This window comes from Gracilinanus agilis, chromosome 6 (assembly GCF_016433145.1).
Source record: "Gracilinanus agilis isolate LMUSP501 chromosome 6, AgileGrace, whole genome shotgun sequence".
Lineage (NCBI taxonomy): Eukaryota > Metazoa > Chordata > Mammalia > Didelphimorphia > Didelphidae > Gracilinanus > Gracilinanus agilis.
Window position 1 is genome coordinate 48,041,928 of NC_058135.1, and position 19,618 is coordinate 48,061,545.

Sequence of the window (19,618 nt, forward strand, 5' to 3'; positions counted from 1 at the left end):
TGAGTTCAACCTAACATTAATCAAACTGATGTTAGTGAAAAATTTAACTTAAAGATTATTAGAACAATGCAATTGGCTTACATTTCAAAATTAGATCCCTTTAGACAGAGACTGGTCCATGAGAAAATTATTTGTTGAGAGCGAATCATTCACGCCACCCCAGTTCAGCAGGAAGTAGCTATGAGAAGCTAAAAATCGTCGCCCATTCTCCCCCAAACTCATGGACCTTTCTCTACCCATTAGAGTATATATTTGCTAAGGAACTAAATAGGTACTGATGGTATTGTGTAAATTCATTGACTACTAGTTAAAAATGGAATTTCTGTTAAATTTAAGAATGCACAAAACTTATATTGAAAAGCTATCTATTAGGATTTGCAGTGTAGGAATGATCAGACTTACCAAAAATGCTTATCGAACTGAATTTAGGGAAAACATATGAACATGTAAAATTGTTACTCTAAGACCTGTACCATCATATTAAGTAATAGGTAAAAATATAATTAACATTAGGGTTTCAAATTTTGGTAATTCAAAAATAATATTTTTGCATTAGGAATCTAGTATATTATGAATATAAAAAATTTGGACAGCATTGTAATTAGGATATAAAATTATTTTAAAAGCATGTGCAATGTATTAGAAGAAATTCATGATCTAAGGAATAACATGCAATTTGTTTAAAGAAAAAATATTATTATGGGTAAGAATAAACATGTAGAAGAGCTTCATGTGAACAGGCTCAGAGAGGTACAGTGACCAATCAAGTGTGACTTGCCAGCTTAGCTCTGTAAAGTGAAAAAATGAACAAGAAGCTAATAGCAACTTTATAACATCAATAATGATTGTGCAAAAATTCAGGTTTCCCTAATTCACCACAATTGGAGCATAAATTTAAGATAAAAAGGGAAACTGCAGATATTATAGAGAATAAAAGACAGTTAATACAAAGGAAATATGGTTTGGAAATTTATAAAGCAAATAACATATGTTGTGACAACTTAAAATTAAGCCTTAAGACAAAAGGGAGATTTTACTCCACAATTAGAAGTATTGCTAATGATTTTTGAACTTGGGATATTTCAAATGAGATGTTCTTTTAATGTATGTGCTGTCAGAACTAGCAGCAAGTAATCATGATACACAAGAAATTTTTAAAGTGGTTAATCTATGCATGGGTTTTAATAATACAGGTTCTAAGAATTTGGTAATTTTCAAAAGATGGAGTTTCTAATGGATAAATAAATAATAGGTGTGAATTCTAGTGCAAAATAGACACAAAAAATGATGAATCAGAATAATCTTGATGGTATTTGATCAGCTATGTAGCAATGTTTTAAAGTAAAAGGAAACTAAACTGGAGATTCTATTATATTCTGTTTTAAAGAGAAGTTTGAAAGGAATAAGAGTAAATGCTTTGAAATACATTTTGTTTATATACTGAAAGATTGCTAAAGGATTTAAAGTTATTTGTAAGTTATGGAGTTCAAACTAATATCTGTTTCAGGAGATAATACAGCCCTGTTTTATATTTACTATGAAGCTACTCAATCCAACACTCCTGTTCCTTAATTCAGGTTTTGTGACTAAAGTGTAAGATGTTAATTATTACCAAAATATGTAAGAATAACTGAGTGATCAGTCTTGTAGGGATATGAGGAAATGTTTTCCCTGTTTGTTTTTTGTGACAAGTCCCATAATCAGCACATGAGGCAAATTGTACAATTAAAGTTTCCATTTCCCCAAACAACCTATTAGGTAGATAATTGGAAATTATCAAATTGTTAGGGAACATGCTTTGAGAAGTAGATGAAGTTAGTGATAGATGACTTGTAGCTTGCAGCTTTAGTTTACCACAATTGAAGTATTAGATCTTGAGCTTGGAAATATAACCCAAAACTTTCTGGATTTCCTCCAGAATCTGGGAGATAAAGAAATTTATTTGTAAAATAATAATTCAAGTATTTATAGATGTCCTATTAATGTGAGCTTTGCAAAAGGATATTTTGTAACAGAAACATCACTTGTCAACTCTGCAAACAACTTAGGAATCAAACTTCCTAGAAGGATCAATTCTTATCCAAGAATGATTTCTGGGGATGAAGTATGTTGGCAAAGATACCCAAATGTTAAGGTTTAATATCAGTTTCTCTTGTACTAAATTTTCTTGTGTTACTCTTTTGCCTGAACCCCATCTAGGGATTAACCCCCGTGGCCTTCTCCCCGGCCACCTATGGCAAATAGACGTCACCCACGTCCCTTCTTTCGCTAAACTTTAGTATATCCAGATTTCCATCGACACGTTTAGCGGTTTTCTTTTTGCATCTGCACAATCTGGCGAAGCCACCAGGCATGTTATCAAGCATATGTTCCTTGCCATGTCCATGATGGGAAAGCCCCTCTCCCTCAAAACAGATAATGGCCCCGGCTATACCAGCCAGGCCTTCAAACAATTCTGCTCTCAGTTAGGCATAAAACATGTTACGGGCATCCCTTATAACCCACAAGGACAAGGCATTGTTGAACGAGCAAATCAAACCCTTAAGAACACCCTTTTTAAACTCAAGTCCCAAGAGATCCTTTACCCATTGTGTGGCAATCAGACCCTGCTTCTTGCACATGCCCTTTTGGTTCTTAACTTCCTCACACTGGATGCGGAAGGACGTTCCGCTGCTGATCGCCACTAGCATCCACATTCCACATCCAATCTGGCAAAAGTCCTTTGGCGTGACCCACTAACTGGGCGTTGGCACGGTCCCGACCCCGTCCTCACTTGGGGTAAAGGCTCCGCTTGTGTCTTTGATTCTACTGAAAACAACGCCCGCTGGGTCCCGTCTCGAATGATTAAGACGATCGAGGCCCCCGGCTCTTCGCCTCCCCCTTGCCCTCCTCCTTAACCCCTCCTTTCCAGGGCCTGTCCCTGAGAACCTTCTCTCTGCTTTCTTTCAGGAATCGCGGGAGATGGCCCTGACAGCTCCTTTTGCCTTGGCTATCTCGCTGAACCCCAACACACTTCTAGGCCATCCTCCCGCTGCATCACATCCTCCCATCGCCTTACTCTACCCTCCCTCTTTCACCCTCCGCACATTTTCTCGAGGCCCCGAACAATACTTTTTGGGCCTGCAACACTGGTCTCACCCCATGTATCGCCCTCCAGGTTTTTGATACCTCTTCTGAATTCTGTATCCTTGTTCAATTATGGCCCCGCATTTCTTACCGCACGGATGACATTGCCCTGTCACTTCTCTCCCCGTCCCCTAGAATGCGTAGAGAGCCCTTTGTTACTCTAGCCATCCTCCTAGGAGTCGGTGGTCTCGCCGCGGGCATTGGCACCGGCACCACCGCCCTCCTAAAGGCCCAACATCTGGCCGCTCTCCATGTTGCTATGACATCTGACTTAGAAGCATTGGAGAAGTCTGTCACGGCCTTGGAACAGTCCCTCACTTCTCTGTCAGAAGTGGTTCTGCAGAATAGGCGAGGTCTCGACCTCCTTTTTTTGAAAGAGGGCGGACTATGCGCAGCCCTGAAAGAAGAATGTTGTTTTTACGCAGACCACACTGGCGTTGTAAGGGAATCTATGGCAAAATTACGAGAACGCCTTGCCCTAAGAAAAAGGGAGGCTGAGGCTCGGGAAGGATGGTTTAACAATCTCCTAAAAGGTTCCCCCTGGCTTTCCACCCTGATCCCCACCGTTTTAGCTCCCCTTTTTATCTTCCTTTTAGTCCTTACCTTTGGCCCTTGGGCTTTCCAACGCCTGACCGGATTTATTAAAATGAAAATTGACTCAGCCCTCACTAAGTACCCTATGGTCCAATACCATCGCATAGAAATAACAGACACTGAACGGCCACACACCTTGCCTGACAGTGACCGTCTCCGTTTCACCGGCAGGGCGGTAACCCAATGACGGGATTAGCACAGGTCCTTGACCCTTGATGGTCAAGTAACTCCCCTGTGTAGCCTAAGACAGGGGCCGTCACTGCGGTCCTGGCAAAATCGCCTCTTTAAATGAAAAGAAAGGGGGAATTGTCAGAGACCAAGGATCAAAACTTAGAGACCAAGGATCGAAACCTAAAAACCATGGAGACCATAGAAACGAAACTTAGTGAAGGATTTCCCAAGAAACGAAACTTATGTTAGGAATAGAAACTTATCCAGCTTCATCTGGGATAGGCGTGGCGAGACCAACGGCCCGAGACCACTGGAAAATTCCTTACCCCAGTCCTAGAAGCATATAAACCCACTCCCTGCACTCAATAAACGAGCCTTGTCACAATTAAGACTGATTTGTCTTTATTGTGCCTCGGTTTCCCTTCTCTCCCCCTATGGTTCTTCCAGGTGGCTGACTCACGGGTCTCTCGCGGTTGTATCCGGCTGGATCCGGATAAGTAATGTTGTGTTAAAGTTTTGTGGTATTTCTTGGGGTTTGACTATAATGTATTCATATAGATGCGGAAAGATTTTGGCCAGACAACCTTATGTTGGGTATATATTGATATAATAATGATATAGAATAAAGTATGGTAGTAGAACCATAGAGGGTAAAGTGTCTTCACCTCCCTTTGATCCTATTTCTAGGCTACTTTGAGATGTAGTGTCCAATGACTGAGATAATTGGACCAGAAGCTCCAAAAATAAGGAGTAAAATCAAGACAACAAGTAGTTATTACTTGACTTGTCTTCATCAAAGCAAGCAAAAAAAATATTTTTGTTAATATGTTCCAAAGTTTGATGTTTAGTGTTCATTTTGTTAAAATACTTGTCTTCTGGTTTATCTATCTTCTCTATGCAGGAAAACAGTTCTATCCTCCCCTGACCATTTATGGCAAGCCTTGGATGGTAGCAATGGCAGCACTACTCATTTCATGCTGGCTGAATCAGATCTAGGACTGTAGAGGTCTTCTTACTCCTCATAGAACTCATTATTGTTTCCTTTCTCATTCAACAAAAGAAATGTACTCTGTGGTAACATTGAAGTGTCACTAGGTTTCCCTGAGGACTTTACAGTTTGAAGAGATATGAGATCAACAGATGTTTTAGGAAGGAATCATCTGAAAGTTATTTAAGATAGAGATTAAGTTGTCTAAGATGTTTTATTCAAATGATTGCTTCTTCTGTCTGAATTCTGCTTCTCAGTGTCCTTGCATAGAAATTGATGTCTTCAAGGTGGTCATGGCAATGATATCAATATGGTTAAAGAGGAAATTTCAGTGAGCCGAATGATTCACAGCCCATCACATTTGGAAAAATGATCAATTCACATACTATTGAAATGTTAGTTTTTAATAATTAAAGCTTTGTACTCTTGCAAATGCTTGAGGATGATAGTCAAAATCCATTTCAACCATATAATTCTCCTTTGACCTTTCCTCAAAATGATGGATACAAAAACCCATGAGCACCACAGGTGTTTATATCTGGATTTTTAAAAGATAGGCTGTGAAGCTAAATGCTCAGATCATGTTGAACAAAATTCCACTGAGGAGTATCCCTTAGCAATCATAAAAATTGGTCATCTACAATGCAATAGATATAACTATTTAGCAAAATAGAAATATTGCTTCAGAAAAGTGTTTCAGAAAAGTTAGGAGTGGATTTTTTCCAAAAAACCCAACTACAGAAGCCAAAGAGGCAAATGAACCAATTTAGTGCTGAGCTCATTAAAGGGAGTATACAGGACTCCAAAATCTTGAAACCTGATCCATGGAGAGGTAAGTTCTATTACTCTTCCCAACGATTATTCATCATGTCTTTATTGTGATTTTAATAAACTAAGTTGATGGATAGGTGCTCAGAATAATAATGGCTCTGGTGAGGTTCTGCCTTGCAAAAATAAAAAAAATAAACAAAAATTATTAATTAGATCACAGGGAAAACAGGACTAAAAAGTTTATATAACACAGCTTTTAGAACATGGAACCATGAATGAAATTAAAATAGGATTGAAAATACAAAAGAAGAAAGTGGGGACAAATTCTACCTCATGGAAAATGGGAGGACTGAATTCTTCAGGATTATTTTTGTGTGTGCATATGTAAAAGAGAAGAGCACTTGCTCTTTCTCAGAAAGAACTTTGGATAAATACTCTAGGATGGTTCATGTTATATCCTTATTATCTTTAAGGCATAAAGAGAAGTCACTCCTTCTTTAGGAACTGGGTACAATTAAACAAGTTATTTTTATAAGAAAGTAGTTTTCTTACTTTGAGATTTCTCCCTATTTATAGCTGTTTGTTTCCCCCTTTATCTCTTTTTTTTTATAGTCTTCCTCCTTTTGACATTTCAATAGTACAAGATTAGGTAGCAATTACCTTCTTGGAGAGCAGTATTGCTTGGAGTGCAGTATCCTGACTCATGAGTTTTTAAACCAAGGAGTTGGCCATTATTAATAATTACATTCAAATTTATACATACATTATTGCAAGGAGAAGGGACAATTTTTATGATTTCACTGGCATGGGGAGCTCCCATTAAGGAAACTTTTTATACTAATGAGGATTTTGGAGCTTGTTCTGTAACTTATGGCCTAAGAGAGTTGCTTGGGTAGCTAAAATGTTCAGTGCTTTGCCCGGTATCAGAACCATCATTTTCCAGAGGTAGAACTTCACCCAGGTCTACCAGGTTCTAAGGCTGGATCCTTTATCTATGCTGTTTCTCCACAGGTACACAGATATAACCAGACTAAAATTACAGATACCGGGCTTTAAAATGTTCCTATGTGCAATTTGGATTGGGTACACATTACTTCTGAATTCTCCCTAGGACCATCTATATCTTTGTCCAATTTATCATGGTATTGTATTGAGGGAAGTGAATTCAGAGTGGGGAAGATGGACTTGGAGAATAGAGATGGGTCAAGAGTTTAGTATGAATGATAAATATGGAAAATAGGTAGTAGTCATCTAGAGCAGCAGTCACCAACCTACAGACAGGGAGCTAAATAAAGCCTGCTCTCTTTTTTTGTATGGCTTGAGCTAAGGATGGCTTTCACATTTTTAATGTAACTTTATTTTTAAAAATAGTCTTACTTGTGGGCCTATTAGCTTGCCTGCAGGTGGCTTAAAGAGTTCAATTTTGAAGATCAGTATCTTGTAAGTGTTTATTGAGTTTATGAGGGAGTTCAGATATGGGAGAGAGCCAGAAAAACTTCCTGAAGCCTAGAGATGAGTGCCTTGTTGGTGGAATAGCAAAGGAAGCCAGTGTCACTGGATCAAAGAATATATGAAAAAGAGGAATGTGTAAGATAATTAGAAAAGTAGGAAGGAGTAAGGTAATATAATAATAATATTAACATAGCATTTATATAGCACTATTATTTGCCAAGCACTTTGCTAAGCACTTTACAAATAATATTTCATTTGTTCTTCATAGCAGTGTACTATTAGCTCTATTTTATGGATGAGAAAACTGAGGCTTTGAACACTACACAGAAAATTTTGTATGTGAAGCTGGAGACAACAGGAATTTTATAGTTTCAGTGTTTAGAGAAGTCATCATGAATATGGATGCTCACAGGTTTTATAACTATCTAGTACCTTTTTAGTAAATTACTATGTATTACTAGTTTGAAATTAATAAAATGCAAGCCTATCTAAAGGTTAAAAAAAGACTAGGTAGCATTATGAAAGAGTTTGGGGAAAGGAAAAAGAGAATGAGAATTATAGCTTTTAATGGTTTGAGATGCCCTAGAGGCCATCTAGTTCCATCCCCACCATTTTACAGAAGACGAGGCTAAGGTGTAAAGAGGTAAAGTCAAGTGACTTAGTATAGATAATGAAAGAGAACAAAAGGGATTTAAAGCCTGGTCCTCTCATGACCAGCCTAGTGTTCTTTCCACAATACCAAGTTGTGAATAACAGATTTATACAAAGAGACAAGATTTAATTAAAGAAGAATGGGAATAAATATAAACACCAATATAGAAAAAGACAAATGGGCATAATTTGGGGGGAATAATCATACTTCTTCCAATATATAAGTGTTTAGACTTGAAAATAGAGAGAGTTCATAGCCATAAATATGTGTTATATATCCATACATATGTACATTTGCACGTACATGTATATGAGTTTTCCAAGGTCAGCACAAATAAATCATCAGATTTTATCTCAATATTCTCTTTCTATGCCTTGGGTTCAATATTTGTCTAAAATTTGAGAGTAACTCAAGATATCAAAATACATTTTTATTATGAAGCCTTATTTGCTCCTTTAGATCTCAAAGGGAAATGGTTGGCAATAGCATTGTACTGTGCCCAATATCTCATTAGTAAACAATGGAAAATGAAAGAATTGCCAATGATTAACCATAGGGCCAAAGAGAAGGCTGAAAGAACAGCTTGGGAGAGGATAATAAATGCACAAGAAGTTAAAATTTATTCTTGTCATTGTTTGGCTCATTCAGGACCTTTATATTCCTTTTCCTTTTTTAGTCTCATGCAAACATGAGCACTTAATGACTCTCTTTGCATCCCTCATCACTTCCCTCCACATTTTCCAATTCTTTCTCAAGTATTGATAATCAAAGCAATAATATAATCTCCTATCATATGGTTCTTCTCAATATGATTCACTCAGGGACTGATTAGGCCAAAACTTTGTATTTCTTTGTATCCAGCCATGTCAACCTTATTCCTCCTTGTGCCTTCTCCTCATTTGTGCCTTGTTATATTATTAACAAACTCTCTCTGTTATTTGGCATGTGCCATCTACCCCCAAATTATTTTTCATCTATTTTATAAGGCTTCATTTTTGCCTTTCCATATAGTACTCATAATACTGTCTGGCAAAGAATAAATGTGAGAGGAGAAGAGAGGACAGGAGGGGGAAAGGGAAGGCAGGGAAGACAAAGGAATAGTATCATAAGAAAATGAATATAATAGAAAGTAGATGAACAAAATACACAATGAGAATCACTCTTATTTTGCCTCTAATTATTAATTATTTTTAAGAATTTCAGCCATTGCTAGGATGATATCGTAGTGTCCATTCTTTTATTTCTGAATAGAAACAGAACAATTTTTGACACTATACAAATACAACTCCATGTATATCCACATTGCTCAAACATACAAAAACAAAAGAAAAAAATCACAGATTAATGCATCATTTCATAGGAATTAATTGACAATCTCTAACATGAACGAAAACACATTTCTATGGCCTCCTTGCCTAAATGAAACCAGGCAAATAACCTAAAAGAAATCAGGCAACTGGCCTAAAACAATTATGCTATTCCTTTTTTTCTTATAAGGCTACTGAAATAAGGAAAGCCTAAAGAGATTGCCAGTTATATGTGATATTTTCCAAGTTTTTAATGAAAAAATAGAAAGAGAGCAGCCTACATTACATGTTATGACATAATGCAGAATATTTATGGCAATAACTAGATTTTATTGCTCTTTTGAAACTTATGTTGAGACCAACATCCATGATTTTGTAAATATAAATATTTCCATCTATTTAATTCCACTGTTACTCATTATGAGTATAGATCCACTAAACATCAGAATGAATCATCCAACACTTTCTGTTTCCATCCTAACCAATTTCATTTATGCTTTAGACTCTTGTGATTTCATGGAATGTAGCACTAGTCTTGGTAAGTGATCTACCCATTTTTGGGGTCTATTTATAATCCATATTTTACCCTTAACCTGTGGAATTCCTCATTTGTTATTCAGTTTTCCAGAGTGGTTTTGTGTACTATTTTTTCCATTGTGACCTTTGTGACCACATCTTCCTATCTATTTTTCTGTGATGTGAATCAGCATTCTAATCCCTTCAGACAGCACTAAGGAATTAAATGTTTCTGGCCCAGTCTTTATGAGTACCTCCTTATCAATCAGAGTTCTATAGTTATAAGTGGCATTAATATAGGCAGCGTTGTATTCTGGGATTCTTTCTCTATATGGATTGCTTTTTTTTCCTTCCATCCCTCCTACACCTTCCCCATCCCCAAGAAGGCAGATAATATGGTATACACTGTATTTATTATTATCATATAATTCATATTTCCTTGTTTGTTATGTTGTCAAATGAAGACACATGAAGGAAATAAAGTGAAGAATGCTATGTTTCGATCTGCATTTGGCCACCATCTGCTCCTTCTGAGGCAGTGGATATCCTTTTACATCATGAGTTCCTTGGAGTTGTCCTGGATGCTTGCCTTGCTGATAATAGTTAAGTCATTCAGTCAATCATTATTTATTATTGTTGCTACTGTGTACAATGTTCTCTTGTTTTAATTGGAGATTGAGACACACAGCTACTATTGCCTCCTCAAACTCCAAGAGATATGTACAGTACTGTACCCTGGGTACAGAATTCTTTTTATATTCACTTTGTTTGATCACAGTTCATCTTGGATACCCTGGATAACCTTTGCAGTTTTTTTCGTTGCTTTGAGAAAGCATTTTTGAATTTGCTTTTTGCCATATTATCTTACACAATCTTAGATCCAGAGGTAGAAAAGATGTTTAAGTCTATTTGGTACGAAATGCTTCATTTTACAAAGGAGGCTAAGGCTGTGCGAGCAATTTACCCACGGTCACATCAATGGGAAGGATTTCAGTCAGTCAATAAACATTTATTGAGCACTTACTACATGCCAGCCACAGCATGATGCCTACAAAGAAAGACAAAAGAGTTCCTGCTCTCAAGGAGCTCAGAGATTTATGGGATCACATAAGAACAATTATTGTATAAAAAAGCTTTATAATGAATAAATGGAAAATCATCCATAGAGGGAAGGCAGTAGCATTAAAGGAAGACAGACTATTTATAGAAGATAGGACTTTAGTTGGAACTCAAAGGAAACCAGGAGGTAGAGATAAGGAGGAAGAGAATTCTAGACATTTGAACCCCAGTACTCTTAATTCCAGAGTCAATGCTCTTTCCACTATGTAAATATCTTGCTGATTTCCTTTTGTATCATCCACATCAGGAATTCTTAATCAGATGTCTATGAGCCTGTGTAGAAATAAATAGATAGGCAGAGGTGGATAGATAGATATAGATAGAGGGATAGAAAGAAAGAAAGGAAGAAAGGAAGAAAGGAAAGAAGGAAGGAAGGAATAAAAATAGCATTCCACCAAAATTGTTTTCCTTTATAATTTTATTTTTTTTAATTCACTTCAAAATATTATTCTAAATGGAGGCCCATAGGCTTTACTAAATTTCCATTAGGGTTTATAACTCAAAAAAGATGATGTACCCCTGACCTACAATGTCTGCTAATAATAATTCACATCTATGTCTTTCTCAGAACAAAGACTGAGAAGAACAAATTTTAAAAAATTATAAAATATTTCTCAATAACATGTAAAAAGTTTTAATAATAATTTTTAAATTTTGAGTTCCAAATTCTCTCCTTCCTTCCCATCCCTCCTACCTTCTTGTGAAGGCAAGCAATTCGATATTGATTATACATATGAAATAATGCAAAACAGTTCCCTATTAGCCACAATTTAAAGGAAAACAAAATAATATAAATAGGGTTTAAAAGTATGCTTCAATCTGCATTCAGAGTTCATCAGTCCTCTCTATGAAGGAAGAAAGCCTTTTCACTGGTCTTTTGGAATTTTCTTGGGTCATTATCTTTATGAGAAACTCACCAACTTCTGATAAGACAAATAACATCCAAGGTTTTATTGTATTCTATCCCCTCCTCCCATGTCTTTGGTATCATCTCTTCCAGATATCATCCAGAAAAATGTATGGTTATAAAATGAAATGGGTGAATCATGTAGCAAGAACAATAGATGAAAGATGCAGAGCCCAACTTCAATACTGGTTCCCAGAGAAGATTAAAAGGTCTATCACAAGGCTTCCAACCTGCTGTCTGCAGGATATAGGGGCTATAATGGACAAGAATTCATATAATGAGAAGGCATGCATAAGATATGAATTGTCTATGGGAGAGAAAATAATGAGAGTCAGCCACACAATAAGACCACAAGGCAGTGATTGCCTTGCATGATAGTAGGCTAAAAAAAATAAAAGGATACACTTTTCTGTGTATCCAGGCACACAAGACTGAGCCTTCCTGGGACATTGATGAGAGATTGTCCAGAGAGTCTATCCAATTGCTCATCAGAGGTTCTGAGTAGAAGACTGAGAGAGCTAGCTCCATCTAGCTTTGAAATCTGAGTCTGAGTCAAACAAGGTGCAAAGAGATAGCTCCATCACTCCATTTTCATGAGATTGTTGGGGAATGAACAATGGATCTCATAAAAATTCTCTCACTTAAAACATATAAGTGTTTAATAAATGCCTATTGACTGAGTGTCAAACAGCTACTGGGAAACTTTCAGTATTATACTTCATTGCCTTTCAATTTTAACTATAATGTGAGTGTTTCCTTGTGAATCACTTAGAGTTGAGAAAGGGATAAGGGTATGAATGAAAGATGAGCTCTGGACTCTACCTAATCTGTATTTGGAGATTTCTTTGTTGTAATTTAATAAGGGTAAGATTCCAGCCAATGTTATATTGTGGATGAACTATCCTATGCAAAATTCTAAGAAGCTAGATGGCATTGGATTTGGAGTCAGCAAGACCTAAGTTCAAATCCTCCTTCAGCTACTTAGTAGCTGTGTGACTTTCTAAACTTTTTCTACCTTCACATTACACATCTATAAAATTGTGATAATAATGATACTACTTCATGGGGGTGTTGTGAGGATCCATTTATATCTGAAATATAAAATTCTTTACACTACATAAATGCTAGTTATTCTCAGTGCTGAGAAAAGCACAGATGCACGTGGACCAAGGTTAGGAGTCGTAGAGATACTTCTAAAACTTAGAAACACGACCCTTTGGGGTATCCCCCACTACGTTACAGATGGAATATACTCTACTTTTGCATATAGAAAGCAAACCTCCCCCCTTCAGGATCTTTGAAAGTCACCACAAATAATTAAAGGGCTGGAAGGGACCTTAGAGATCATCCATTCCATCAATTTAATTTCACAGGAAAAGAAACTGGGGCCCAGAGAAATGAAATAATGTGTATGAGGTCTTAAACTTTTAATACTGATAATTCCTTACTGTGACAGATTTGATATGGGCACTTTCTCAAATCAACAAAGAACACATATGACCCATATGCCCTTGTCCTCTTTAAGCCTTGCCCATGTTTTTCTGTATTTTGGGTTGTTCTATAGCAGAACTACATCAAAGAAGGTGCTGGCCTCTATGAACAAAGAATTGCTGCAGCTCAAAAGAAACGTGAGATGTGCAAATTTAGAAATATCCACAGCCCAAATGTTCACATGGGCTATTTGTATTCAACCTCTGATAGAGTCTTTCAAGCTCATCTTGGTCTGATCAGCCTTAGTCAGAAGCCCAGTACATTGAGCCCAACAGAGTGATGCCATTTTGGTCACCTTCTTGTACAAAGGATAACAACCAACCTGCAGAACTACTCAATGACTCTGGTTCTTTAAATATTTTAAGGTTGTCAGTGTGGCAGACAGGCTGTCTACACAGTATTCCTCATTCTTAGGACATGGCTAGGTTGCCTCCTTTTTCTGGTCATATATATCCTGTATGATGTATATATCCTGTATGATGATATAGATCCTGTATGATTTATAAAATATGATTTTAATGGTCCCCACCTTCACCCCAAGACAGTTCATCTACTCAAGTTTGGACCTTTAGCTTTTAGCAGAGCTATAAAAACCTCAAATCATCATATCTAGCTAGTCCCTGACCATGCTTCATGTACAATCCGGCCATCTACCACAATACCTACTCAGTGCAATTACCTTGCCTTGCCATCAATCCTGCTAATATGCATGAACTCCAACCATTCCCAACCTCCCTACACACACTTGATCTGGGAATAGTCATCAAATCAATGTCCCTAGAGTTTCACAAGAAGGAATGACTCTACTCCCCTATGGCTCCTCTTACAATCCCCGACTGCTGTGATCAAAATAGAATTCCTTGATCATTATTTCCTTGTATATGCTTATTAGAATATAAGATCACAGAGGATAGGGACTGCCTTACTTTCATATCGATATTCCAGGCACCTACCATAGTATCTAAAAAAAAAAATCAGGCACCATATCAATGTTTATTGATTCATTATTACTGATTAGCAATTAGCAATATGAAATTTTAAAAAGTGCTTTATAATTTCTGAATGCAAGTCACAAATCTCAGGCTTCTTTTTTAACTTCTACCCAGATGATTGCCTGTTTGTAAGTACCTGCTCAGATTAAAAATACCAATGTATGAAGTGATCTGTCTGTCCAACTGCGTGTTATAATGGAAGCAATATATGTCTCTCATCCACTTTGTCTTTTTATCATTGAGGAGACTGTAGTGTTTAAAAAATCAATTTAGTGAGTGTAATTTTATCTGTAAACAGGAATATCTGGATAAATTTATTATCAATAAGAAATTCATTTTTAATTTGAATTTTGTGTAAGAAACTGAGGAATACTTCCAGTGGGTATATTTTCTCTAGCACATCTACCTGTTTTATGCCTCATTTAAAACCAATATTCATAGTATTATTTAATAAAGTTACAAATAAATATATATGTTATATAGATAGGTAGCTATGATTTATGAATGATTTAAAAGATATATATTTTGTATAAATATTTATATAGATACATATATTAATAACTCAAAACAAGGCAAATGTGATATATATGATATATACTTAATATATACCCCATATTTTAAACAAATACATACATGTGTATGTATTTTTTACCAAATAAAATGCTTTTTTGTAACTAACTATATATATGTATGTATATAGAAATAGATATATACATGAAATCTGTGCCAAAATGGCCATTGACTACAGTTCCTTAATTCCATGATGCTGACTAAACCTATCCCTCGAGGAGGAAAGGAAGGGATAGATTTCAGATGGAAAATTCCAGAAAAGACCATAGAGCAAGAGTGGGGCAAACTCAAGCAAGAAGAATTTGATAGCCAGAGATACAAGTCTCAGAACTGAAATGAAAATCAGAATTGGTAATTATGGAACTATATAAGACTGAGGGAGCAGCAGTGGATGAATGGGGGTTGACTTAAAATCACAATTAAATCTAAAATAATTAGTAAGAAACAAGGCTTGTTTTCAGGAGGAAGGAGGAAAGATTCAATAAAGGGTGAGATCAACCAGGAAATTTTTAGTTATCACTCATCAGTTAACAGCTGGCTGCAATTTTTGAAGCTTTGCTATGTAAGTCTGGCCTTTATTCTGACATTTCTGCATGCTTCTTTGCTGGGAAGTTCCCACCATATAAGTTGCTTCAATTAAAAATCACAAGAACTACAAAATATATTGAGTGGATAACTCAAAAATAATAATTTTCAAGTATGTTCTGAAAAAGCCCAGAATTTTAGATCTATGATCCTGGATGGGGAGGAGGGACACAACCAATTTTTAATTTTTCCTTCTTTTTGTTTTTATTTATTAACATTAATTTTTTTCATATTTTGAATTTAAAAATCTCTCTCTTTTCAGCACCCCCTTGAAAAGGCAAGCAATAGGATATCAATTATACAGGAGAAGATATGCAAAACATATTTCCATAATATTTATGTTGTAAAAATATAATAAAAATTAAAAAGTGAAAAAACATATTTGAATCCACTCTCAGAGTTCATTAATTTTTTTCCTTTGAAGGTGGATAGTGTTTTTCATCATGGGTCTTCTGGAATTATCTTGGATCTTTGTATTGATGAGAGTAGTTAAGTTTTTCATAGTTGATCATCTTTATAATATTGTTTTTATTATGTATGATGGTCTTCTGGTTGATGTTGATTTTTCTCTAAGAACACAATAGAGAAATATATGTTAATGAAAGAATTAAAGTAAACACTGGTAATTGGCTGAAGAAAGAGCATAGGCAGTGATTATAATAATTTCACAGTAGAATTAAGTTAATGTAAATCAATTTGTTATAACAAGAGGACAAAAAATTGGAAGTGCCAGAAACAGCAACTTTTGCTTTTTTTGAAAAGCAGAGACAGATGGGATTCAAAGTCAACATCAATACCAGTTAGGACTTTTGGGTTAAGATGGCTGCAGAGTAGAGGCAGGGCACTATAAGTCTCTGTACTACCAATCACCAGCATAACTCCAAAGGACAAAAAAAACAAATCCAGATGAAAGAAGGGACCCCACAATAGGGCACAGTATAGAAGGTATGTGGGATTTGGACACTTCCAAGCTATAAGGGGGGGAAATACCTCCCATCAAAACATGATCTGATCTAGGAAAGACCTAGAAGACAGTGGAAGCCAGGAGATTCACTAAGTAGCCTCAGGCAAAAACTGCTCCCTGACTCCATACAAAGAGAGTTGGATTTCCTTACTCAGACTTCTGGCTGAGAAAGCATAATGATGCCAAGAAAGGCCAAAGAAATAAAAAATAAGAAGGCCAAGAAAAAAAGCTCTAACACTTTATAACTTCTGCACAGAAAACCCCAGAAAACAGAGGAGGACAAACAACTAAAGACATTTAAACCTTCCCCAAAAAATGAAAATTGGTCATAAGCTCTTGAAGAGTTCAAATCTGAGATCATGAGAAATATGGAAGAGATCTGGCAAGAAAAATAACAGTTTGAAAGGCAGAATTTCACAATTGGAAAGTGAGGCTCGGAAATCAAATGAAATGATAAGCAAATTGTAGACCAGAAATGACCAGCTTGAAGCCTTGAAGAGCCAGATAGACCAGATTGAAAAGGAAAAACAAAAGATTATAGCTAAAACCAAGTCTTTAAACGCTAGAATTGGGCAAGTAGAAGCCAATGATCTCACAAGATAGTAAGAATTAATAAAGCAAAGTCAAAAGACTGACAAAATAGAAGGAAACATGAAATATCTCAATGAGAAGAAAATAGATCAAGAAAACAGGTCTAGAAGAGACAATTTGAGAACCATTGGTCTTCCTGAAAAATCAGAAATTAATAGAAATTTGGACACCATAATACAAGAAATTATCCAAGAAAACTGCCCTGATGTTCTTCAACAAGAGGGCAATATCAACATTGAAAGGATCCATAGATCAACCCCTATACTAATTCCTCAGAAGACAACCCCCAAGAATGTAATAGCCAAATTCAAAAGTTTCCAAATTAAGGAGAAAATATTACAAGAATCCAGAAAGGGACAATTCAGATATCAAGGAACACCAATCAGGATTACACAAGTTCTGGCAGCCTCCACACAACAAGACTGTAAGGCTTGGAATATGATATTCAGAAAGGCAGGAGAATTGGGTCTACAACCAAGGATCATATACCTACTATTTGACAAAAACTGCTGGGAAAATTGGAAAAAATTATGGGACAGATGGCCCTAGCTCAACATCTCACACCCTATACCAAAATAAACTCAGAATGAGTGAATGTCTTGAATATAAAGAAGGAAACTATAGGTAAATTAGGTGAGCACAGATTTATGGGAAGGGAAATAAATTTAAAACCAAGCAAGAGTTTAAAAAATCACAAAATGTAAAATAAATAATTGTGACTACATTAAACTGAAAAGGTTTTGTACAGACAAAACCAATGCTACCAAAATTAGAAAGGAAACAACAAATTTGGAAAATATCTTTATAACAAGAAATTCAATCTAATTACTCAGAAAATTCTTTAAACCAAAAACTCAGTCTAAGTACTCAAATATACAAGGAGCTAAATCAATTATACAAAAAAATCAAGTCATCTCCCAATGGATAAATGGGCAAGGGACATGAATAGGCAATTCTCAGATAAAGAAATCAAAATTATCAATAAGCACATGAGAAAGTATTCTAAATCTCCAATAATTAGAGAAATGCAAATCAAACCAACTCTGAGATACCACCTCACACCCAGCAGATTGGCTAAAATGACAACAAGGCAAGAGTAACGAATGTTGGAGGGGATGTGGCAAAATTGGGGCATTAATGAATTACTGGTAGAGTTGTGAAAGGATCCAACCACTCTAGATCGCAATTTGGAACTATGCTTAAATGGCTCTAAAAGACTATCTCCCTTTTGATCCAGCCATAGCAATGCTAGGTTTATACCCCAAAGAGATAATAAGGAAAAAGACTTCTACAAAAATAGTTACAGCTGAGTTCTTTGTGGAGGCAAAAAATTGGAAAATTAGAGAATGTCCTTCAATTGGGGAATGGCTGAACAAATTGTGGTATCTATTGGTAATGGAATACTAGTGTGCTCAAAGGAATAAAGAACTGGAGGAATTCCATGTGAACTGGAATGATCTCCAGGAATTGATGCAGAGTGAAAGGAGTAGATCCAGGAGAACATTGTACACAGAGACTGATACACTGTGGTACAATTGAACATAATGGACTTCTCTACTAGCAGTAATATAAGGATCCAAGACAATTCTGAGGGACTTATAAGAAAGAACGCTATTCACATCCGGAGAAAGAACCGTGGGAGCAGAAACGAAGAAAAACAACTGCTTGAACACATGGGTTGATGAGGATATTATTGGGGATGATGGCACTAAATGATAACTCTAGTCCAACTATCAATAATATGGAATTAGGTCTTAATCGATGATATTTGTAAAACCCAGTGGAATTGTGAGCCAGGTAAAGGGAGGGGAGGTAGGAGGGCTTAGGGGAGAGGAAAAGAACATGAAATATGAACTAGGGGAAAATATTCAAAATAATAACTAAAAAATAATAATAATAGGACACATCAGCTTTAAAAATGAGTAAAATCTTTAAGGGAATTATTATTAAGGTGTATTGCTTCATAAAGCAGAAAGAAGTGTAGGGTAAGGTAACATCAAGAAAGTTTGATGATTCAACTAAGCAAGTCATTCTGAAGCCATTTAAGGATAAAATTGGAAGAACAACAAATAGGCAAAAAAGTGAGGAATAACTGAAAAGATTTATATTAAAATTTTATTTTTATTTCTCTGGGACAGTAACGGGTACCTACCATCCTACACTCTCATGTACTCATATAGATGTTAGAAATAGCAGTAAAGAGAATAAATAAACAATAAAAGTACTCAATATGTATGCACGAAATGGCATAGCATCGAAATTCATAAAGGAGAAACTGGCAGAGCTCAAGAAGGAAATAGATAGCAAAACCATAATAGTGGAGTATCTAAATATTCCTCTTTAAGATCTAGATAAATCAAACCAAAAAATAAGTAAGAAAGAGGTAAGAGAGGTGAATGAAGTCCTAGAAAAATTAGATTTAATTGATATGTGGAGAAAAATAAATAGGGACAAAAAGGAATACACCTTCTTTTCAGCTGCACCTGGTACATTCACAAAGATTGACTATATAATAGGGCATAGAAACATTGCAAACAAATGCAAAAAAGAGCAGAAATAATAAATGTAACCTTCTCAGATCATAATGCGATAAAACTAATAATCAGTAAGGGCACCTGGACAGGCAAATCAAAAACAAATTGGAAATTAAACAATATGATTCTCCAAAACCAATTTGTCAAAGAAGAAATCATAGAAACAATCAACAATTTCATTGAAGAGAATGACAATGATGAGACATCCTACCAAACTCTGTGGGATGCAGCCAAGGCAGTACTCAGGGGGAAATTTATATCCTTGAGTGCATATATTAACAAATTAAG